General features: G+C 40.5%; 1 pseudogene; it reads left to right on the forward strand.

The window, feature by feature from the left end:
• LOC127686450 (vomeronasal type-2 receptor 116-like) overlaps window positions 1–23,016 on the forward strand; it is a 65,274-nt pseudogene that overhangs the window by 26,740 nt on the left and 15,518 nt on the right.

A 23,016-nucleotide genomic window follows, 5' to 3' on the forward strand; every position in this document is an offset into this window, starting at 1 on the left:
GACCACTTCCTATTCCAGATTCGAATCCTGATTTTGACAGTTACATAGGTGGTGGGGAGGAAATACTTTAATTATTTAGCATATATATTCTTTTAATTATGCACACTTTTCATCAGAATCCAATGATTCTACATATATTTAAGTAAAAATTCTGCAACATTTTGTCCTCAGTTGAACAGTCAGGAGGACAAAATAAAGAGACTTCAATGCTCCTGGGCAGGTGGGGCACAGTCCCAGCTAAGAAGTTCAAAGAGGCAGCAAGAGGCTCTTGTTCAGTTTTGCTCTGGCTCCTCCCAGTGAAAAAATTGGAGGATTTCAAGGTGTATGCTCTCCACATGGCTTGGGCGTCTTTCTATTCCCAGTTCCTCTCTCATGTAAGCCTCTGCTTTTAGTCTTTTCTTGGAGACGCCTTGGCTCCAGAATTCACCTCTCCACTGCTGTCCGAGCTCTCATCTTCTGGTTGGTTCAGAGGCCATTGAACCCTTTTCCTGGAAGTGGCTCTGACTCCTTGAGGATCCCAAAGTTGCTCTGCAGGCTCAGCCATTGTCCCCTGGTCATGTGACTCTCTACAGAGTTTCTGTCCCCTCTCATCTCCAAATGCAGCTCCATCCAGCAGTGTGGCTATGCTGGGGTTCCCAGGTCTACAGCACTAGGTGTGCTGGCAGGAGGGATGGCTCATGGCCTCAAAATTATCCATTGCCCAGGCCCAGGCTTGTCCTCAGGTCATGTGTGGAGGCATGAGGGGCTCTGGGCGGTCCTTCCTTCCAGGCAGCCCTTCCAAGGGTGATGCAACTGAAGCCATGGCTTCATCTTCTCACCCAAGCAGCAGAGATTAGCAGCTGATGTTTTCTAGGCTATAGTATAATCTGTGATAAATTAAAATATATTTAATGGATATTTAGCTCTTATTTCATATCCTGTATGTTTCTCCTTGTAATATGTATTTAATATATTTACTTAAAGAGTGGTAGTAGATAGAACTCATTTATGACTTGTATAAACTTGTGGAGCTGCTAAATCTATAGAGATGAATTTATCAAATACATTCAACTGATACCTATTTCATGATAGCTGCCTTGTGTATGTTGCCTGTATTCAAAGACAGAATGCCATGTTAGTGACTGTTGGATGTAGCTCAATGGCAAACAGAGGAATAGACTTTCTTCTCATCACCTTTGGGATCCTTATCAAATACTGACCAAATAATGGATCCCACAGCAAGCCTCGATAGATACAAGAAATTTGAAGTAACACCTTGTCCCTTGTCAGACCACCGTGGGTTAAAGCTGCACTTCATCAACAACAAAAACACCAGAAAGCCTACACAACTCTCTGCTCACTGATCACTGGGTCAGGGAAGAAATTAAAGACTCTCTATAATTCAGTGATAATGAAGGCACATTCATGAAACTCAGTGAAGTCAGTCCTAAGTGCATAGTTCATAGTACAAGGCCTCCATAAAGAAAGCATAAAGTTCTCATATTTGCAATGTGAAAGTCATATTAGATTGGGTTCTCTGGAGCCATTGAACCAATGGAAAGTCTCGCTGTGCTAAGGGAATTAACTGCAATGACTTACAATCTGCAATCCAACCAAGCCAAAAATGGGCAACTGTGAATGGGAAGTCCAATAATAGTCTATCAGTTTCAGCTGGTCGCCTGTACAAGCTGGAATCCTGAAGAGCTGGGTTCCAATACATGTGTTGGCAAGTAAGTGCTGGCAAAAAGTGGGTCCTCCTTCCTCCTCTGTTCTTATTTAGGCCTCCAGCTGAAGGTGTGGCTCAGATTAAAGGTTTGTCCCACCTAGAACTGGAGCTTGCTTTGTCCAAGGCTGACCTTGAACTCAGAAATCTGATTGCCAAAGTCTCCTAGGATTAAAGGCGTGGACTACTTTGCCTGGGGTTATGCTTCTCCTTGCGACTCTGCTTCCAGATCTCCTTGCACCTGAAAACAGCTTGCAACAGCAAAGTGGAAGTACACCAGCTAGGCTCTGAAAAGCTGCAGAAACATGGAGGCCCAGCACAAGAGGATCTGGTGGCCATTTACAGACAGAAATCCTCTGCACCTGGGACCTGCTGGCCGAGCTCTGCAATCCTGGGAGCTAGAAGGCTTGAATCTCCCTCCTGGACGAATGCCAATTCCAGATTGAAGCCATCCTTAGCAGGGGATGGGCGGGTGGAGGGTGGATGGGGGATACAGGAAGGGGATGACAGTAAGACCAACAGCAATCCAGGCAGCAAAATCCTGGTATTAGCTTGAGCCAGGACTTCAGGTGACTAGGCAATCACACTAAAGGCTGCATCTGGACCTGGAGGCATGTGGTACCACTCCAGTCATGTTATGGAGGACAGTCCCTGCTCACCAAGTCAGGCAACTCAGCACCCAGCAGGGGACTGCACTAGTTAAGAAAAAACAACTGAATTAAACAGGAACTGCAAAGTAGACTGTGTGCAGCAGCAGAATCAATACCATCTCTGCCAAGACCAGTTTCTACCTCAGGATCCTGAACATCAGAAGATACTAAGTAATTCTCATGGTGTAGACAATGAACTCTGGTCTGGGGTAAGTGTTTTCAAATTACAGTAGAATTTGTTATTCTCCTGCCTTCCTTTTCCCTCCATTCCTTTCCATATACCCCTGTGGTAACAGCCTCTTTGTCTGCATTTGTAGCATATATGTGTTTTTTTTTTTTAATATTTGTGTATATATATATATCCTACAGTATGTGTATTAGTGTGTGTATATCCTACAGTAGGTGCATTTGTATGGTTGTTCCTAATATACAAATACACTCTGATTAGTCTGTACAATGTCACTGGTATATATGATTTCAAGGCAGAACACTTGATTTGGGACAATCAATTTGAAAGCTCTTCCCTGGGGAAGACTGTTTCTCTTGCTGTCAGATTCCTTGTGCTTTTCTTGTTGTTGTTGTTGTGGATGTTGTTCAAGTTAGTTATTTGGTTAGTGTGTCGAAGACTGAAGGCTCCTGGGATCCCCCACTTCTAGGTCTGCATGACTATTGCTGTTCGCCTTGCCCAGTCTCCAAGTCAGCAGCCACAGTGCTGAGACTGCAGTGCTGTACAAAAGGTGAATTTCTATTAGAAGAAATGGCTTTAACACATTGTTAAATTGTTGTTTTTTAAATGATTGACTTCATTCAAAAAAAACTCACTTTTTATCAAATAGATTAGGTTTTTATTTAAAGTTTGGATTTTTTTACAAGAATGACTCTACATTAAGTAGGTTGATACTTTATTCCAATGATGAAGGTTTTTTGTACTAGTTGAATATTTATTTAAGGATGGAATTAATAATAATTCCAGAAATTAGTGATTGGCTACCATGCTAATGAAGCCAGCTAAAAGTTTTAAGTGCTTTTTATTAATGGTCAGATAAAGAAAAGTCTAAGAAAATAAAGCTCAGAGACAAAAATATTTAAAGGCTGGACCACAAATTGTCATCAATGATATATCATAATCAGGGGAACCTTAAGACGTTGATAAACATAATTTTGTCAGTTGGTTTTAAACCTGTATATTTCTTGTTCATTAAGTCACTGTAATTATTTTGGTGATCACATTTAGACCATGGTGTAGGCCAAGGTAATCTCTAATGTGTGGACTTTAGAGAGTGGGGTAGAGGGCTCAAAACCATCTGGGCAAATGAAATTGAATCAGAATAGGATGACGAGACATTAGATATTTCGGACTACATTAAAACGATTGACTTTTCTTGAGCATGGTTGATTGGTTCTTGCAGATTTATCACTTATTCACAGAACCATCTTCAACTTGAAAGGCTGATTTTTATGAAAAAATTAGCTTTTGTGTGAAGCAGTACATTCTCATTTAGATCATGAAGGCAAAAAAAGTGCAGGCTGTAGAAAGGAACACTATATTTTTTCAGACCTGGGTGTCTCTATTTTCCGATCAGTATGGTTTTGTGAAACTTGTTTCATGTGTCCCCAACTATGTAAAAGTTTTCATAATATCAAAACTACCAAGTATCTTTTTTATTGTATAATTTGATACATTATGTTAAGTTTTTATTTTTCAATGTGTTGATTTATTCAGGGGTTATTCCTAGGTCTCCCGTCTCCCACATGAGCTGTGGAGGAGAAGATGTGTCTTAAAGCAAATCAAAGCTGGATATTTTCCTCTAGCATTGGGATGTCCTAAGATCTATAGTGTTCCTGAGTATGATAACTTAGGGAGAAAGGTGCTCTGAGCTCACTCAGGAGTAGAGAGGTATGGGAGGGTCAGCAGGTGAGACTGCAGGCCACCTGTGCAAGAGCAGATCCTAAGGGACTTTAATGACTTCACATGGAGAATTTGAATTCTCAAGAATGTACTCCATTGAAGCAGAGATCAAAGAAGCTTTGAGGAAAGAAGGAGGCTAAGAACAGAGTTTCAGCAGCAGTCCATTCAGAAAGGACATCTTGAACAGAACTCTGGGATCTAGAGGAAGGAAGGTGAGCTAGGTGGTCAGCCCATGAGCCTCATGTGAATTCCTCTCACATAAGCATCTCTGAGCTGCAAAGTCAATGGACTGCTTCCTGTCACATAACAAAAGAAAGAACTTTGAGCCATTTGACTATTATGCTTCTGTCTCATGCTGCCATGACTTCTGTCTGTGATGCTGGAATCTGTCTCCTGAGATTCAAACTGGCCTAGAAGTTTGAAAGCCTGGGCCCACTTCTTGTATTTAACTGCTCATGTAGTGAGAACAACTGGCCTCTTCCTGCTGAGCCTATCCTGCTGTGATGGACCACATCCCACTGAAGTTTCTCATCCAAAAGAAAACTTTCTTGCCTTGGAGGTGCGGGACAATGACTGAATAAGATTGTTTTTAGAACTTAAAAATAATAATGACCAATAATGCTTGACATTGATTCTGTTTTTCTCATGGCATGGAACTGGAGATATCCTGAGAACTTGCTGCTATTTCAGTCTTCAGAGAGCTGCAGGAAAGATCTTGATACCGAGATGTGGTGGAGAAACTACTGCAGCTCCCAATGTATGCACCCTGACTTCAAGTGATAGTGTATTACCATGGAAGCTTTGTCATTCTTTATAAATATATTGTTTCATTCATTCATTCATCAATCCATCCATTTTCATCCATTCATTCTGTACTGGTTTACAGGAGGTGGTCCTCACAGGCTGATATTAGGTTTGGTTCCTAGTTGGTTGAACTCTTTTGGAAAGATCAGGAGGTATAATCTTTTTGGAAGGAAGTGTCAGTAGGTGTGCTCCTCTCTCTCTCTCTCTCTCTCTCTCTCTCTCTCTCTCTCTCTCTCTCTTTCTCTCTCTCTCTCTCTCTTTCTCTCTCTCTCTCTCTCTCTCTCTCTCTTTCTCTCTCTCTCTCTCTGTGTGTGTGTGTGTGTGTGTGTGTGTGTGTGTGTTTTCTCTCCCTCCCTTCCTCCCTCACTCCCTTCTGGTGGTGAATCAAGAAGTCGTCAGTCTCAGCCCTTCCTGCTCTCTGCTCTCACGGACTCTATCTCTCTGAAACCATAAACCAAACAACCACTTCATTCATAAGCAGCTTTGGTTTTGATTAGATTATGTTGTTTAATACAAACCATGGAAAAGTAACAGGCATATTTACAAAATTTTTATTTCCATTGATGTGAGGTTCTGTGGCGTTAATTTCATGCAACTATGTCTTCTCTTTCCAATTATTTCCTGTCCTACTTCTCAATCATCTTTGACCTCTTTAGTCAACTTTTCTCCACACATTTCACCCAACTAGTCTCATGTGACAAGTAGAGAACATGATTTCATGCATCTAGCAAGCCTTGGGTCCACAAATGAGAGACAGTGGACATCTGTCTTCCTAAGACTCTGTCATCCATTGGTTTTGACTGTCTCCAGGCACAAACATCTTTCTGCAGAGGACACTTCACTCTTCCTGTGAAGGACAATAATCCTGTCACATCTGATGCCTGCACATCCTCTTCATTCAGTCATTCACCAGTAGAATATAAACTTTCATTTCATTTCAAACTTAGAATTTTTACAGGGCTGGAAGTGACTTCAATATTTATATATCTCTGGGATGTGTTGATTCTCTGGGCTCCAAAAACATTGTTGTTCAGGCCTTTAGGGAAGCATAAGACCTAGAAAGGTAAAATCAAACTCCACCCACCAATAGCACCAAAACAACCCAAGCCAAATCAGATAAATGCATTAGCAACTAGATGCGGCATTATTTGAGTTATAATATTAAAATCTATTAATGTGCATAGAGACCTGCTACAATGTCATGCCAGGCATACAGTTTAAAATGGTATAGGCACAAGGAAAGTTGATACAGTGTTATGAGGGAAGTACCACAGAGGATCATGTAGTGCTACTGTAAGAGAAGCCAGAGGCCTCAAACCAGACCAATGGCCCATTGCAATGAACATTTTCAGGTGAAGCTGTTTAGAAAAATGAGTGAGTATATTGTGTGACACACCATGGCACACCTCAGCTGCCACAGAGAGATGTTTTGTAATAATTTGTTTATGTTTATATTTGGTTCCTTTTGCAGGGGGTGTCTTGGGTAGAGAGGATATGAAGGGAGAGGGATGGGAAGGTGAGTGGGATTGGGGTGCAAATGTACAATCCACAACGAACCAATAGGAAGTTTAAAACATTAAGGAGGTTATAATTATTAATATCTATAAATAAATATATGTGTGGATTAGCAATTAGAGAACAAATTGGCCTCGAATTTGTAGGAGAGCTGAGATGTATGCATGGGAGGGTTTGGAAAGAGGAAAGAGTACAAGCATGTTCTTACTAAACAGTAATCACAAAATTGCAAAAACCACATAAAAGTTACCATATATTGGTTACACTATGCAGGGCTAGCATTGAAACCACACAGCATTAAAAAAAACATACAGAAAAGTAAAAACCTAACACAGAGCTTTTCAAATGATACAGTTGAAAAGTTCTAGTTCCTGTAAAACCTGTGGGAAAGAAAGGCTTTCCACAGAGAAGTCAAGTTTCCTCTACAAGAAATGATCAGAGCTGGGCGTGGTGGCCACACCTGTCATCCCAGCACTCTGGGAGGCAGAGGCAGGCGGATTTCTGAGTTCGAGGCCAGCCTGGTGTACAGAGTGAGTTCCAGGACAGCCAGGGCTATACAGAGGAAACCCTGTCTTGAAAAAGACAAATCCAAAAAAACAAAAACAAAAAAAAAAAAAATGAACACAGCTATGACTGAGATTTGGCTCAGACACCAACTTGTAATTTTCTGGGGTCAGATCCCTTGAGAACTTAGCTGAGTGGAAATGTGCTTTTGCCTAAGGCTCTAGCCATGTGATCCACAAACCTTAGAAATCAGATGCAATTCCAGCATTTAGAAACTATAATGAGGGAAGAGGGCCCCAAAACAATATCAAGTCACATATGGATCATATTTTCTGCATACTGCTTGGTCCCTTGCTGCCAGCAGCTTCATTCAGGGTTTCCTCCACTCCTGCTGGACCCTGGGTTTGCAAAGGATGCCACCACAGCCACCCTAGCAAAGTCTGGTTCTGACTGCAATGGCAGGGGGATTCAGTGTGGGCCTGCTGATAGCCTAGCATATCTTGGCCTGGCTAACAGGCTGCCACCACTAAGAACTGAGAACTAGAAACCTAAAACTTGGGCTCTGACGCTGGGTACTCTGCATGAGGTGCATTTCTGTTGAAGCAGCGCTCCATCCTGGAAATGTCTCAGGACTAGTGCTACTAGGCAGAGCTGAAAATCTGAACCATTTTTCATTGGCCTCTGCTCCTACTATAGAAAACCGGGCGGGTGCACTAACCACGGATTTATCCAGCATCACAAGGCTTGGCTCAAACCTGAACAGTGTGAGTGAGAAGCCATGAGGCCGGTATTGTCTGCTGCTTGCCCATCTGACCAAGTGTATGCCAGGGCAATAGTCACGAGGCCACCTCAGAACCGGTGACTAAAGAGAGGCCAGAGGACAGGGCACCGTTTTAGCTCTCTGGACCACGGTCTTCCGAGAAGCTGGAGAGCAGAGGAGGCTGGGCTTCTAGCACAGCAGGGGCAGAATTCCAAGCCTGCTTCACTACAGGGACCAGAAAGTCAGCTCCATGCTTGAGCAGCACATGTCTTGTGAGGACAGCAGCAGACAGACAGAGGAGCCTTTTGCAGGCCTAGGGCTTTTGTAGTCTTCAAGGAAGGCAGGATCCGATGAATTAGCAAAATTTTGTAGCTGTAAAGTCCCTTTGCTGGATGGCCGTCCAAATGAAATCAGTAAATGAAAGAAATGGGACACAAATTTGAAGCTGGCCTCTCAGACCCTGGTTCCCGCAGCAAAACCAAAGAACCGAGAACAAAATCTGGTAAGCCGTTTAAATTCAGGGTCAGATTTTGTCTGTAGTCCTCTGAGCGCAGACCTGAACTTGACTCAGGGGACTACCCCAAGCCTAGGGACCGAAATTTGGGGAGTTAACACTGGGCAAAAAGCAAGCCCCAACAGCGACCCCTCCTGTGAAGAAATGGCTGGAGGCAGAGCTCAGATCTTCAAAGCATGTTGTCTCCTGGCTAGGACTCCTTCCTGGGTCCCAGTTCTAGCTGTGGCCCCAAGCAGTGTGGACAAGTGAGCAGGCTTGTTAAGTACTGACTTCTCCAGTATCAGATTCTACCCCACTGCGCTGGGAATCCTAGTGAGAAACTGTCAGCTGCCCTCCTCCTTCCTGCCTGCTGGACATCTGCCTTGGCGAGTGGGAAAGGGACGCTGAAGTGGAAAGGGCCAGCCAAGAAAGAATGGCAGGAGGATCAGGACGAGTTCGAGGCCAGCAGAAAGGACTACAAGAATGAATGTCTCTTGAGCTGTGGTCCTGTGGACCCGAAAACGGTAGGCACATGGAAAGGGAAGCAACTGCTTTGGGGGATTGTGTTCACTTGAAATTTGTCATCTTTCTGGGGTCCTCTTCTCACCACTTCGAACAGTTCCCATTTGGAAAATGTAACTATGCCAGTGCCTTACAGCATGGAATCCGCCTACAGAAAGAACTTGGGCAATTTTTCAGCTTTTAGAAACTCACAGAAGCAAATATGCACAGGAAACAAACTGAAACCCAGGCGATCACATTGCATCTCCTCAGTACTCTCTCCAGAATCTGTGGATTCGCACAGTTGTCCTCTGCAGCTGGACAGGCAGAGTCCAGAGGGAAAAACAAAACAAAACAACAACAAAAAAACCAAAGAAAGCATAACCACATACTAAATCATGAGGTAAAATAATACAGGAGATTTGAAATCACCCTCAGATTTAAGCTCCACATTACAAAGAGACAAGCTGAAATTGCAGCTACTAGGGAACATGGTCCACAGAACTTAAAGTTCCAGAGCTCACCATCATTACTTTCCACCAGTCAGAATGCCAGTGCCACTGCGCCCCCTGGTGGAAAGGAGCTTACAGTGCCTACAGCTCCTAAGCAGAATTGGCAGTTTGCAAGTTCTTTTGCAACTTTTCCCTTCTGGCTAGAATTCCTTACTTGGTTCCTACTCCGTGGGAGCCCGCTACCAATGTGGAAAAGTGGGCAGGCACACTAACCACGGATTTCTCCAGGATGTCAAGGCTGGGCTCAAACCCGGATGGTGCCAGTGAGGTGCCATTAGGCTGCTATCTTTGGCTGCTTGTGCACTGGACAAGTACATGCTAGCGGATAACAGAGAGACCTCAGAAAAGATGGCTATGGAGAGGCCAGCAGACAGGTCATAGCTTTAGTGCCTAGGACAACACCTTCCCTGAATCATGAAAGTCTAAAGTCAGACCTACCTTCCCATTGGAGGTAGGATTGCAGTTGCCCCATCTCTGGCGTTTCCATGACTCTTAGAAACATGCGATCCCAGCTGCAATCAGTGCCTTCGAAAATGGGTGGGTACTACCCTGGACATTCCCTTTGAAATTATCTATTAAAAGACTAAGAAATGACACGGAGCATCGAAGGCAAATCCTATGTTTTATTTTGGAAGCAGGGGGCTGACCTGAAAATGGTTGGCTTCTGGGATCAAAGAGGTTTAGGCACCGATCCTGTTTAGCTCAGACCTTAATCTAAATTGCCAGAAAGGCGCCTGCTGTTCTGTAAGCCTCCCTGCTGCCAAAGGCCAGAGGGCAGCAGCCACAGAGCAGGCAGCTAAGTAATCCGTGATTGCACCACAGGAGTCCTCAGAAAATCCTGAATCTATCCTGGTCTCTGGTGGCCATTTGCTGGAGTTCCCTGGGGAATTCCTGCCACAGGTCGCAGGGTCCTGTGTGTCCTCCCCATAGTGGGGCAGTCCGGAACAGGACCTGGGCTACATCTCCACTGGGAATCATTCTTCTGCAGCATCCTCCCAGGTTCCCAGAGTTGCAGTTTTCTCTGTCTGTTCCTCTGGCTGTGAAATGGTTTGAAATACAGGTATCTTTCAATGCTGCCTGACTGTGATTTCATGGGACTTAAAGGTTGGCCAGACCTATCCAGGGACTAAGCAAAGGATAGTGACTCTGCAGGGAATCTTAGCTAGCAGGGCACCTGCTCCTGGGATCCTAACAGAGGCATTCAGGAATGCAGGGGATTAACCTGGCCCAGCAATTCTGGTTTGCTTCAGGGAAACCCTATTTTAAGTGATTGGTTGCATGTCTTCCCCACTGACAAAAGTGGCAGGGAAAAGAACTTTATAATATTTTACTTTTGAGCCTGCTACTCTGAAGGGAGCACCACTAACTGACAATCCTGATGCCCACCAGCAGGATGCAGAACAGACAGGAGAGCATCCCTGAGCCAGGGTGAGATGTCAGGTTTTCACTCAGATTCCCACAGCATCTACGGGAGGACACTGTCCTTCCACAGACTTGCTTACTGCAGTGTAGCTTTGGTTTGCCCTCTTCTCTCCCCTTAACTCCCTGATTCATGTACTCTAACACATTTGCCCTTTTCACTTCTGTGTCTGTTTTGTGGTTTTGTAAGCACAGGTTTCAGGGTCCTTTGCTTGCCTCCCCTACCTCTTTCAGGATTATGAATACCACCCACAGATGGAGTACAGAAGGCTCAGTGTGATCCATCCCAGGGAACACAGCTGCTGATGTCCTTGTGTGCCTGGACCTAGAGCAGGAGAGCTGGCTTTTTGTTTCTTGTGTGTGAAGAAGCTGTCTTGGGATTCTGCTCCAGTGCCACCCGGCCTCCAGTTCTGCCATGAGCAGACCTAGAGCCAGGGCTTTCTGCCCTTGATATCCTTGACTTAGAAGACCTGTGCTTTGACATTCCCTCAAGGAATGGCTTTCCAATCTTCCTGTCTGTTTCCCTGTAAATATGAGTGCAGTCCATGGCAGCATGGAGCCCAGATAACCCAGGAGATCCTTGCCTGCCTTCTGTGCAGACACAGAGACTAGGGGATGGATATGTTAAGGGTATTCATCTCAAAAGCAGGACATAAAATGTAAGACAGAAACAGGGATTGGGGAGTGGGCAGGTGGAGAGGAGAGTCTTTGTCCTGAAGGTTGATCTCTACACTTAGCTGTTTCCCCCAACCATCTCTCTGTTGGGAACACAAGATGAACATCTGCTCAGGTCTTCAGCTAAAGAAAGGACACTTAACAGGGTTTCCAAGCAGGGCCTGGGGACGTGTGCCTTTAATCTCAGCATGAGGAGGAAGTTCTTTGACTAGGTGAGAGAGGAAGGAGAGCCAGGAAGATCTTTGACTAGGTGGTCACCTTGGTCTACAAAGTGATTTTCAGAACAACCAGGGTTACACAGAGAAACACTCCCTGCGGTTGCTATTCTGTGTTGTCAACTTGAATAAATCTCGAATTATGCAAAATCCAACATTTGAGGACCCACCTACAAGGGAATTTGCTTACTTTGTAAAAAGTAATCAATGTCTTTATTGTTGGAAGACTTGCCTTTAATGCAAACCATTTTGAGCTTGAAAGACCCAGTCCTTTAATCAGGATATGGAGCAAGAAAGCCACAGAATTTGTTATTGTGATTGTTGTTGTTCACTTTTTTGTTGTTCTTCAATTTTTAATGCTTTTTACCCTAGTTTATTCAATTTTATCAGAAAGATTTTCCACATCTTCAATTTTATCAGATTATCTTTAAACATCAATTTTCAATTAATTTAGAAATGTGTTTAAATCATCAAATTGATGTGTATAATTTTCCATGAACATCTTTAATTTTACCACTTTTTTCTATATATTTCTTCAATTTTGTCAGAAAAAATTTCCATGTAAATCTTCAATTTTATCAGATACTTATCATTCAATTTTCAATTAATTTAGAAACATTTTTATGTCTACCCCCTTTGTGTGTAATTTTCCATGAACAGCTTCATTTTTAACATTTTTCTATTTCTTAAATTTTATTAGACTTATTTTCCATGTAAGCCTTCAATTTTATCAGAAAATATTTTATAATTCCTCTTTCATTTAATTAAGAATTGCTTTTTATGTCTACCCTTTAACTGTGTAATTTTCCATGAAAAGCTTCAATTTTAACACATTTATCTATGTGTTTCTTCAATGTAATCAGAAATATTTTCCATGTAAATCTTGAATTTTGTCTGAAAATATTAATAATTCCCTTTTAAATTAATTATAAGTGTTTTTGTCTACCATTTTATCTATATAATTTTTAAGATAATTTTAATTTTTAAAACTTTTCCTACATATATTTTTAAACTTATCAGAACTATTATCCATGTAAATCTCTAATTATATCAGAAAAAGTTAATAATTTCTCTTTTAATTATTTTAGATGTTTAGATATCACCAAATTTATCTGTATAATTTCCATGGACATCTTCCATATTGACACTTTTTTTCTATAAATTTCATCTATTTTGCCTTCAATATTTTTAACATCTTCAGTTCTAACAGAAGATGCTTATAATTCTTCCTCAATTAATTTAGTAATGTTTTTATGTCAACCAATTTATCTGTATAATTTTCCATGAACATCTTCAATTTTATCACTCTTCATATATATTTCTTCACTTTTATCAGAAATATTTTCCATCAACATCTGCAATTTTCAGAGTTCTATAATTCAATTTTAAATTAATTTAGAAATGTTTTTATGCCAACCAATTTTTCTGTATAATATGTACATGAACATCTTCAATTTTATTACTTTTTTCGAAATATTCCTTCAAATTTATCAGAAATGTTTTCAATCAACATCTTTAATTTATTAGGTGTTTTATAATCCAGTTGTCAATTAATTTAGAAATATTTTTCATCTTCCATTTTATTTGTATAATATAACATGAAAATCTTCATTTTTATAAGAAAATGTTTCTAATTCCTTTACATTTTGGAAAATATTTTTATGTCTAACATTTATCTGTATTATTTTCCATGAAAATGTTCAAGTTTAACAATCTTTCTATATATTTCTTCAATTATATCAGAAATATATTTGACATATATGTTCAATTTTATCAAGCATATTGTGACTCAGCTCTTTTTTTTTATGCTGTCATGGCCAATAGCCTGTGTTTATTCTCTGGAACCCATATGATCAAAGGAGAGAACTCATCCCACAAGTTGTCCTGTGACCTCCACGCTTGTACTGGTATGCCTATGCATGCCAAGTAAATACACGCACACACACACACACACACACACACAGACACACACACACACACACACACAAGCAAATCTAATTTAGAAAAGGAGAAATCTCATGACACCTTGAAATAAACAGGATTCCTTAGACTTCCCCATCTCTCTCACCAAAGAAATTAAATTACCTTTTACCAAACATTTCCCTTGGACTGGTTCATATCTTCATATCTAAATGTCTTTATTGTAGGAGTCAGATGTCTTAAATTTTCTGTGTCTGTCTCCAGTCAGACATTGCTAGACCACGGTTGTAGTTTTGACTAATTTTTTTCTTATGTGTTTGACTCAACTCTTTAGAAATATTTCTATGTCTACCATTTTATCTTTATTATTTTTTTAAAAATCAGAAATATATAGAAAATACATTAAATTTGAAGAATTTGATGTAAGACAATAATTTGAAAATGGTAAATAAAAAAAATCTTAACTAATTGTCAAAGCACATAGAAAGTTTTTCTGTTAAAATTGGAGATTTTGATGGAAAATATTTGTGTTAAAACTGAAAATATTTTTGTTAAAACTGAAATTTTTCTTTACATGGGATTCTTATTAAAGATTTCTCCTTTCACATTCCCCTAGAAACAAGTCTCAGCACTCTAGGACAGCTTGTCACAGAACCAGAAGTCATACATATGGAAAAAATTGACTTTTAAATGTAAACCAATAATCCAGTGTAAAACAATAAACTTGTTTGCATCATTAAAACACATAATTGGGCACAGTATCACGCAAACTAATGTGTTGCCTCCAGATATTCTGCTTTCTCTCAGTCCAAATCCACTGAAAGAAGCTCATGACTATAAAATAGCAGGAAATGATTAAACTGTGAAGCTAATAAACATTCCTGCTTATCATAATTTCTGAAAGCTGAGGATTCTATTACATTAGTTGGTTCATCCCCAAAGATAGGAGCTGGATCGTCCTAAGCTATTCTGCTGTGAATTTTTACATTTTCATCTTATTGGCCATTGTGGTATAACTTGAGGACATAATGAGACCATTAACAGTCAGGGAGGAAATATTTCCCAGTTTATATCCGTTCAACACTTACTCCCTGTTTGTTTTTCTAGATACAGTGGCTATCCGCCTATAGTAACTCAGAGCAAAATATTCTTTTGACACCTTACATTCTCAACTCTCCTCTGACAACCTTATCTGTTTGAATGACACCCTAAGCTTCCTGAGCAGATTGTGTGTCACACAGATCTTTTATGCCCCATAAAACTGTCAAAATCAGAGACCGGACCTATTTTCCAGATCTAGATTATTTTGATCTTTCAGTTGGATGAATTTTTCAGTCTTTTGATGATGGTTTGCCATGCATGACTATTTAATCCACAGTTATGAGCCTAAAATCCATTATAGGGCATCTGGTTATGACCACTGAATATGGGTGCGTGGGGACTGTGCCATATTTCCGGGTTTCTTTAGCTACATGTTTTGGAACTCTGAAGCCATGTGGGACCCTGTACAGTTGTTAGCAGTCCTGGAGAGGCCATCTGTGTGGTCACAATAAGCATGCGTATGTAGGCAACCAAAACATCTGGCTGCTTAGATATCCAAATCTTTACAGGCTGATGGGTGAACTGAGATCCACAGAGAAAGCATTTCAAGTGTGTGCCAAAGTCTTTAGTTTCTCACTGTATTCCAGGTGTGCTCTCTTTCTCTTTGGTCCTCAGCCTGGTCTGTGCATTTTCTATGCCTTCTCACTTTCCAAGTTCACTTGTGTTACTCTAGCTGGAGAGGCTGGGGTATGTCACAAACACCTTCCTCCCAAATGTGGTTATCAAGAAGCAGGAAAATATAAATGGAGAAACTGACCACTCACCTGATGCCCAGTGAGAGAAATGAGCTGCAAGATGACCTAGCAGTCATCAGAGATGGATTCTTGGACTATAGGTATTCACTTTTGCAAATCCTATGGTGTCATTCTTGGGTCTGCAATGTCCCACTCATATTTTTCAGTTCTTCTGTTCAAGACCTGGCTGCACCTCCAGATTGTCACTATGCCCAATCTTACGTTCATAAATGCTTTTCCAAGGAAGTGTGTACCTTGGTACAATTTGGAAACACTTAGCAGTTTATATATTTGTCTTGTTCTTCGTTCTCATCCCCACAATAACTTGTAATTTCTGACTGACTTTGCACCCGAGAACATAGTGGGATAGACTGCGTTCCCAATCCTACTGAGTGACCACATCCAACTAGGGCATCCTCCACTTGGATACATAACCTTTGTCTGCCTAGTGTCAGCATAATATGTTTTATAATCACCAGAATTTGACAGTACACAGGATCCAGGAATTGTACTCCATGGTGTGTGTTCTTTGAGGACCACCCTGTGCTGATGTGATGTTTTAGGCCAGTGTTCATGGGAGTCTACACTCCTAGGGACAAGTCCTACCACAGGGCATATTCTTTCTATGAGAAGATGAAGTCAGGTCATGAGCGGGGAATATCACACCTACAGAGATTAGAAAATGAGAACAATAAAACCTCAGAGAAACTACAAGAAGCTCAAGAAGAAGAAATGCTTCTACTGCTAAGTGCCTTTCAGTTCACCAGTTGTGGAGTGGTCGTTTCTGCCTTTGTTTTTTGACTGCACAATCTGTAGCCCTTATTTTATGCCTCCTGCCTCTTGCCCAACAGATAACTTTGTGGGATTTGGACTAAGTTTTGCTAAATGTGACGGAGACTGTTATCCCTCCCAGCTTGGTCTTGTCAGCCTCATCAGCCTTGAGAATAAAAAAAAAGTGTGTTTCCAGAACAAGAGGCCACTTCTTCTACCTCATTTGATGTGTGGATTATGTTTTGGGTATTCCAGTTTTCCAGGCTAATATTCACTTATTAGTGAGTGCATACCATGATTGATCTTTTGAGACTGGGTTACCTCACTTAGTATGATGTTCCCCAACTCCATCTATTTACCAAAGAATTTCATGAATTTTCAGGGAGTGGGGGGCCAGAAAGGGGGAAATCATTTGAAATGTAAATAAAAATATATTATATAAAAAAAGAAATGAAAAAAAGAAAAGAAAAGAAAAACAAAAACAAAAAAATGTGTGGTAGATCTGGGCTCAGGCACGGTTTAGAGATCTGACTGATATGGAACAGGTATATAGAATATCCTCACCTTGGGTCAACTGTTCTATCTTGAGAATATTTATCCTCTACACAATTATTTGTTGTTTATAGGATTTCTCTGTGTTATGAAGTATTCTTGTGGTCTCTAAGACTACTGCTACAGACAAAGTCTTCACCACACTGATTATTATAGCCTTTCACTCTGGATAGTTCTATTATGTATTCATAGATAACTGTGTAGTGAAAAGTTTTTATCACATTGATTACATTTCTAAGATTTATTTTCAATATGTATTCTGTTATATATTCAAAGATGACTTTGCTATATATAGGTTGGGAACAAGTTAAAGAAACTTGACCTAAGGGCTGCCTTTTTGTTGCCAAACTACATTTAATCATGAGTTGAAACTAAGTATAAGTCTCAGGTCTTAGGGGACCTATGTACTTAACAATATCTGGCCAAATTTTTTTTTATTCATGTTTTGTTCCTAATCATAAAATCTGGTATTCTTGTTTTAGTCCTAAAAATGAACTATTTTTTTCTAACCACAAAAGAACAAATGACTATGAAAGGCTAGACCATAAAACCTGCATTCTGTATCATTTGACTTAGATTAACAGGAAAAGGACATCCTGATTGGTGGTAAACATGGCTCTAACTTGGCATGGATGTTTGTCCTTTTCATATTTGGAATCTATATCAGTTTCTGGCTTAGGGAGAGGGAGTGGTGTGTTGATGCAACTAACCTTCTGAGTATATTGGTGTGGTCCTATTTAGTCAGTAGCAAGTTGTCTACAAAAAATTCTTATCATTTGCATTTTAATGGTATTGTAATTGGGTCGGACCTCAGTGGACTTCATAACATAAAGATTTTTATCACATTGCTGAAATTCATTGAATTTCTCTCCAGTTTGAACAGTGTCATAAAGATGAAACTGATACAGGTGTGCAAAAGCTTTAGCATATGGACCATTCCAAAGCTTTATTATATTCACATGGTTTCTCCCCAATACAAATTCTTACATGATAAAGAAGAACTGTGCAAAGGCTTCACCATATTAAAATCACACACAGGGTTTCTGTCTTCACATTTCTATTGATATAAAGAGACATCATGAACAAGGCATCTCCTATAAAAACAAGCATTTAATTGGGGCTGGCTTACAGTTTCAGCAGTTTAGTCCATTTTCTTTATAGCATGGCAGGCATGCAGGCAGACATGATTCTGGAGAAGAATCCGAGAGTTTTGCATCTTTATCCAAAGGCAGCTAGGGAGAGAGTGTCTTCCAGGGACCTAATAGGAGGTCTCTTCAGCCCTGGTATGAATTTCAAAGCCCACCACCACAGTGATTCACTTCCTCCAACAAGGTCACATCACAATATAACACTACTCACTCAGCTTAGCATATTTAAATTACCATATTCCATCGCCTGGCCCCCACATGATTGCTCAACCCCTGAGTGTATGGGGATCACACTTAAACATACAGAATACATGAGCTCGAACTCCAAAAGTCCCCATCCTCTATAGCAGTCTCAAAAAAGTTAAGAGTCCAAAGTTCAAAGACTCTTCTGAGATGAATCCTATCATGTAATAGTAATCACATATATATTTAAAAACAAAAGGGACATCATATGTCTTCATATAAACAGGATACACTTCACCATTCCTAAAGTTCATTGTGAGGAAATCCTGTACCTAAAAAAAAAAACCAAAAAATGGGCCCAAAGATTCGCCACTGAGCTAATGGCTTGGCTGCTCAAGATACCTTCCTTCTAAACCAGTGTTGCATCCCTACTACTTCAACAACACAGTAGCACAGCAGGACAGTAGGACAGCAAGAGCAGGATTTGCACTTAGCAGTTGCCATGTGGTCTCAGGTCTCAGGTGGAGTTCACAGAGAGTCTACGTTCTCCCATATTTAAAAAGAGCCTGGACAGCCAAGCAGTGGTGGTGCACAACTTTAATCCCAGCACTTGGGGTGCAGATTTCTCAGTTCAAGGCCAGCCTAGTCTACAGAATAAGTTCCAGAACAGCCAGGGATACACAGAAAAAACTGTCTTGAAAATGCAAAATAATAATAATAATGATGATAAAGTACTGATATACATTTTTTCACAGTTTTGAAATCCAGATTCATCAGGAGGGCAATTCTATCTAGTTTTGTTTTGTTTTTCTTTTTTGTTTTAAAGGAAGCAATGAAGCTCTTCAACGATCTGCTAAGTTTCACCACTGCCTTCCCAATGGCCAAACTGTGTTTCAAAATGGCTCCCAAAGCAATGACAGGGACAGAAAGGAAGAATACACGCAGACATAAAGAATAGTGAACCACCAAGGTAAGACAATAGGAAAAAAATCAGGTAAGCAAATCAGGACTACCTTGTCCCCCAAAACACACACACAAATGCACATGCACACACACACACACACACACACACACATGCACACATGCACACAGGCAGGCACACACACAGACTTTGTTTCTAACTGATTCCCTTCAGCCCCAATTTTGATTATTTCCTGCCTTCTACTCCTCTTTGGGGTGCTGATTCTTCCCTTTTTTCCTAGAGCTTTCAGGTGTTTTATTGTGATGACTATTCCTTGCTGCCAACTTGACTACATGTGAAATGAAGGATAATCCAGAAGTGGAGGCCACACCTGTGATCCAGATATTGAGGCAGGAAGGCACAGGCTTCTGATCTAGATCTTAGCAGGAAGATCTTGAAGCAGACTGGCTATGCAAAGCTTAGCCCCAGGCAAAATAGTCCATGCCTTTAATCCTGGGAGACTTAGACAATCAGATCTCTTTGAGTTCAAAGTCAACCTGGGACAAAGCAAGTTCCAGATCCAAACCAGGTTGCACACACCTTTAATCTGAGTGCCACACATCCTGATGGAGGCCAATATATGGACAATGGGAGAAGGAGGACTCACTCTCTGCCTGCTTGCTCTGACTTGCCAACACATGTGTGGCAACCTACCTCTTCAGTATTCCAGCTTGCACAGACACATGCACACAAACACACACATAAACACATACACACAAACACACACATACACACACACACATGCAAGCAGGCATGCACACAAACACACACACACACATGCAGGCATGCCCACAAACACACACACACACATACATACACACACACACACACACACACACACACATACACACACACATACACACATGCATGCACAGAATATCAGCTGGAATTTCTTTAAGAACATTGACACAAAAATACTCAATAAAAATTCTCACAAACTGAGTCCAGGAACACACTAAAGAAATTATCCATCAAGATCAAGTAGTCTTCATTTCAGGGATGTATGGATGATTCAATATAAGAAAATACATCAAAGTAATCCACTGTATAAATAAACTGAAAAAAAAATCCCCTCAGGCTTATCTCATTAGATACTGAAAAAAAAAAAAAAAACCTTTGATAACATCTGATACACCTACATTTTTTAAAGAAAATTTAAAAATCAGGTATACAGGGCACATACCTAACGCAATCAAAGCAATATACAGCAAGCTAATAGCCAAACTCAAACTAAATGCAGAAAAATTTATGCTTTTCTACTAAAATCAGGGACAAGACAAGGCTGCCCACACTGTCTCTATCTATTCAACCTAGTACTTTAAGTTCTAGCCAGTGCAATAACACAACAAAAGGAGTTCAAGTAGATACAACTTGGAAAGGAAGAAATCAAAATATTGCTATTTGTGGAGGATATGATAGAATACAGAAGCAACCCAAAAATTCGACCAGATAGCTTCTACATCTGATAACACCTTCACCAAAGTGTCTGGATACAAATTTACTCAAAGAAGGCAGCAGCCCTCCTGATAAATGGTCCTAGAAAGAAATATCTTGTTGCGACTTTAACCAAGCAGGTAAAAGATCTGTATGACAAGAACTTCAAGTCCCTGAAGAAAGAAGTTGAAGAAGATGTCAGGAGATGGGATGATGTATCATGCTCATGGATGGATAGGGCTAACCTAGTGAAACTGGCCATTTTATAAAAAGCAAACTACAGATTCAATGTAATCCCCATTAAAACTCCACCTCAATTTTTTTATAGACCTTGAAAGATCAATTCTCAACTTGATATGTAAAAACAAAAAACCTAGGATAGCCAAAACTGTCCTGAACCATAATAGAACATTGGGAGAAATCACAGTCCCTGATATCACTCAGTACTACAGAGTAATAGTAATAAAAACTGCTTGGTATTGGTGCATAAACAGACACATTGATCAATGGAATTGAATGGAAAACCAAGAAATAAACCCACACATCTATTGACAATTGATATTTGATACAGAAGCCAAAACCATATAATAGAAAACTGAAAGCTCCCTCAAATGGTGCTGGACTAACCGGATGTCTCTCCATGTAGAGGAATAAAAATAGATCCATACTGATCATGCACAAAACTAAAGTCCAAGTACATCAAGAAACTCAATATGAAACCGGATGCACTAAATCTCATGGAAGAGAAGGTGGGAAATACCCTTGATTGCATTGATAAAGGAGACACAACCCTGAACAAAAAACCAATGGTTCAGGCTCTAATATAAACAACTGATAAATGGGACCTCATGAAACTGAAAAGCCTTTGTAACACAAAGGACACTTTCAATATAACAAATCAACAGCCCACAAATTGGGAAAGGATCTTTACTAACCCTACATCTGAGAGAGGGCTAATATCAAAAATTTACCAAAAAACTCAAGAAGTTATAAACCAACAATCCAAAGAATTCAACAACAAAAAAGTGGGGGTAAGGTGTAGAACTAAACAGATTTTCTCACAAAAATACTTAAAGGAATACTCAAGTTCCTTAATAATCAGAAAAAAGAAAATCAAAACACTCTGAGATTCCATTTTACACCCACAGAATAGCTAAAATCAAAAACTGAAGGGACAGAACGTGCTAGAGCGGATGTGGAGCAATGGGAACACTCTTCCACTGCTGGTGGGAGTGCAAGCTTTTACAACCAATTGGAAATCAATTTGGTATTTTCTCAGAAAAATGGGAATAGCTCTGCCTTAAGACCCAGCTGTATCACTCTTGAGCAAATACCCAAAAGAGGCTCCAACACCTCACACAGACACTTGATCCATCATATTCATAGCAGCTTTATTTGTAATAGCCAGAAACTGGAAACAACTTAGATGTCCCTCACCTGAAGAAAATAGAGTATATCTACAAAATGGAATATTGTTCAGCTGTCAAAACCCAAGACATCACGAATTTTTCAGGCAAAGGGAAGAATTTTGAGAATATCATCCTGAGTATAGCAGCTCAGTCCCAATAGGTCAGCCACACAGGTGATGCAAGTTTAGGTAGATAATTGCTCCTCATGGACATGCATGTAAATATTCTCTGTTGTAAACTTCTATTTCAATTATTTGAATTTTTGTGTGAAATAATGATGAACTTTGCAACATGTGATTATGTATTGTGAAAAAACGTCTAAGTGCTGAAGACAAAGAGAAAGGGCTGCTCACTCTTTTTGCTTTTCCTCACTTAGATTTAGGGTAGAAATTTTCTCCTTTCTCACTTAGACTAGGAATTTTTGGTTTTCCCCAATCAGATAAGAATTTTTCCCTTTCCCTGCTTAGGATCTTTCAGCTTTCACCTTAGATAAATTTCATAGGAAATTTTTTTGCAACTTAGTATGAAATTCTATAACCACTTCTCTAAGTGACCCATTTTCTTTCCCCACTTCCCACAAGCAGGCTGAAAGTTAGACCTCAGCAGTTCCTGCTGAGATAGAACCAAGGCCACACTGCTTAATCCTATTAGGTGGCAGGTGTTAATCACCTCAGCCAGCAGTCTTTTACCCTCGGAAAGAACAAAAAGGTTTTTAGGACTTTTCAGGAGTTATCCTCAGCATTTCCATAGTTAGAGTGCTAGAAAGCCCTGAGATCCCCAGACTTTAAAGCCAGCACCAGAGTCCTGCCTACTCTGTGACTACACCACATTCTCTGGAGGTCAGGAGGCTCCTAGCACATTTGCAGGTTCCTCTCTCATGTAAGCCTCTGTTTTTATTCATTTTTAGGAATCCCCTCAGGCTCCCGTGTGTGGTCACATCCTTTCTGGTCCGGAGGTAGTGGGAAGTGCTTCAGCAGAGCCAGGCCAGAGACTTCTGGGCAGAGCAGATTTCTGTGTGACAATAGCTGCCAGTGGCTCTCAGACTGTTTGGAAGATTTTGATTTTTTTCAGCCTAGGCCTTAGCCTGTGTACTTCCCTTTTGCTGAAGGTGGGACAGTGCTGGGTGACATCTGGACTCCACTAC

Source organism: Apodemus sylvaticus, chromosome 5 (assembly GCF_947179515.1).
Source record: "Apodemus sylvaticus chromosome 5, mApoSyl1.1, whole genome shotgun sequence".
Lineage (NCBI taxonomy): Eukaryota > Metazoa > Chordata > Mammalia > Rodentia > Muridae > Apodemus > Apodemus sylvaticus.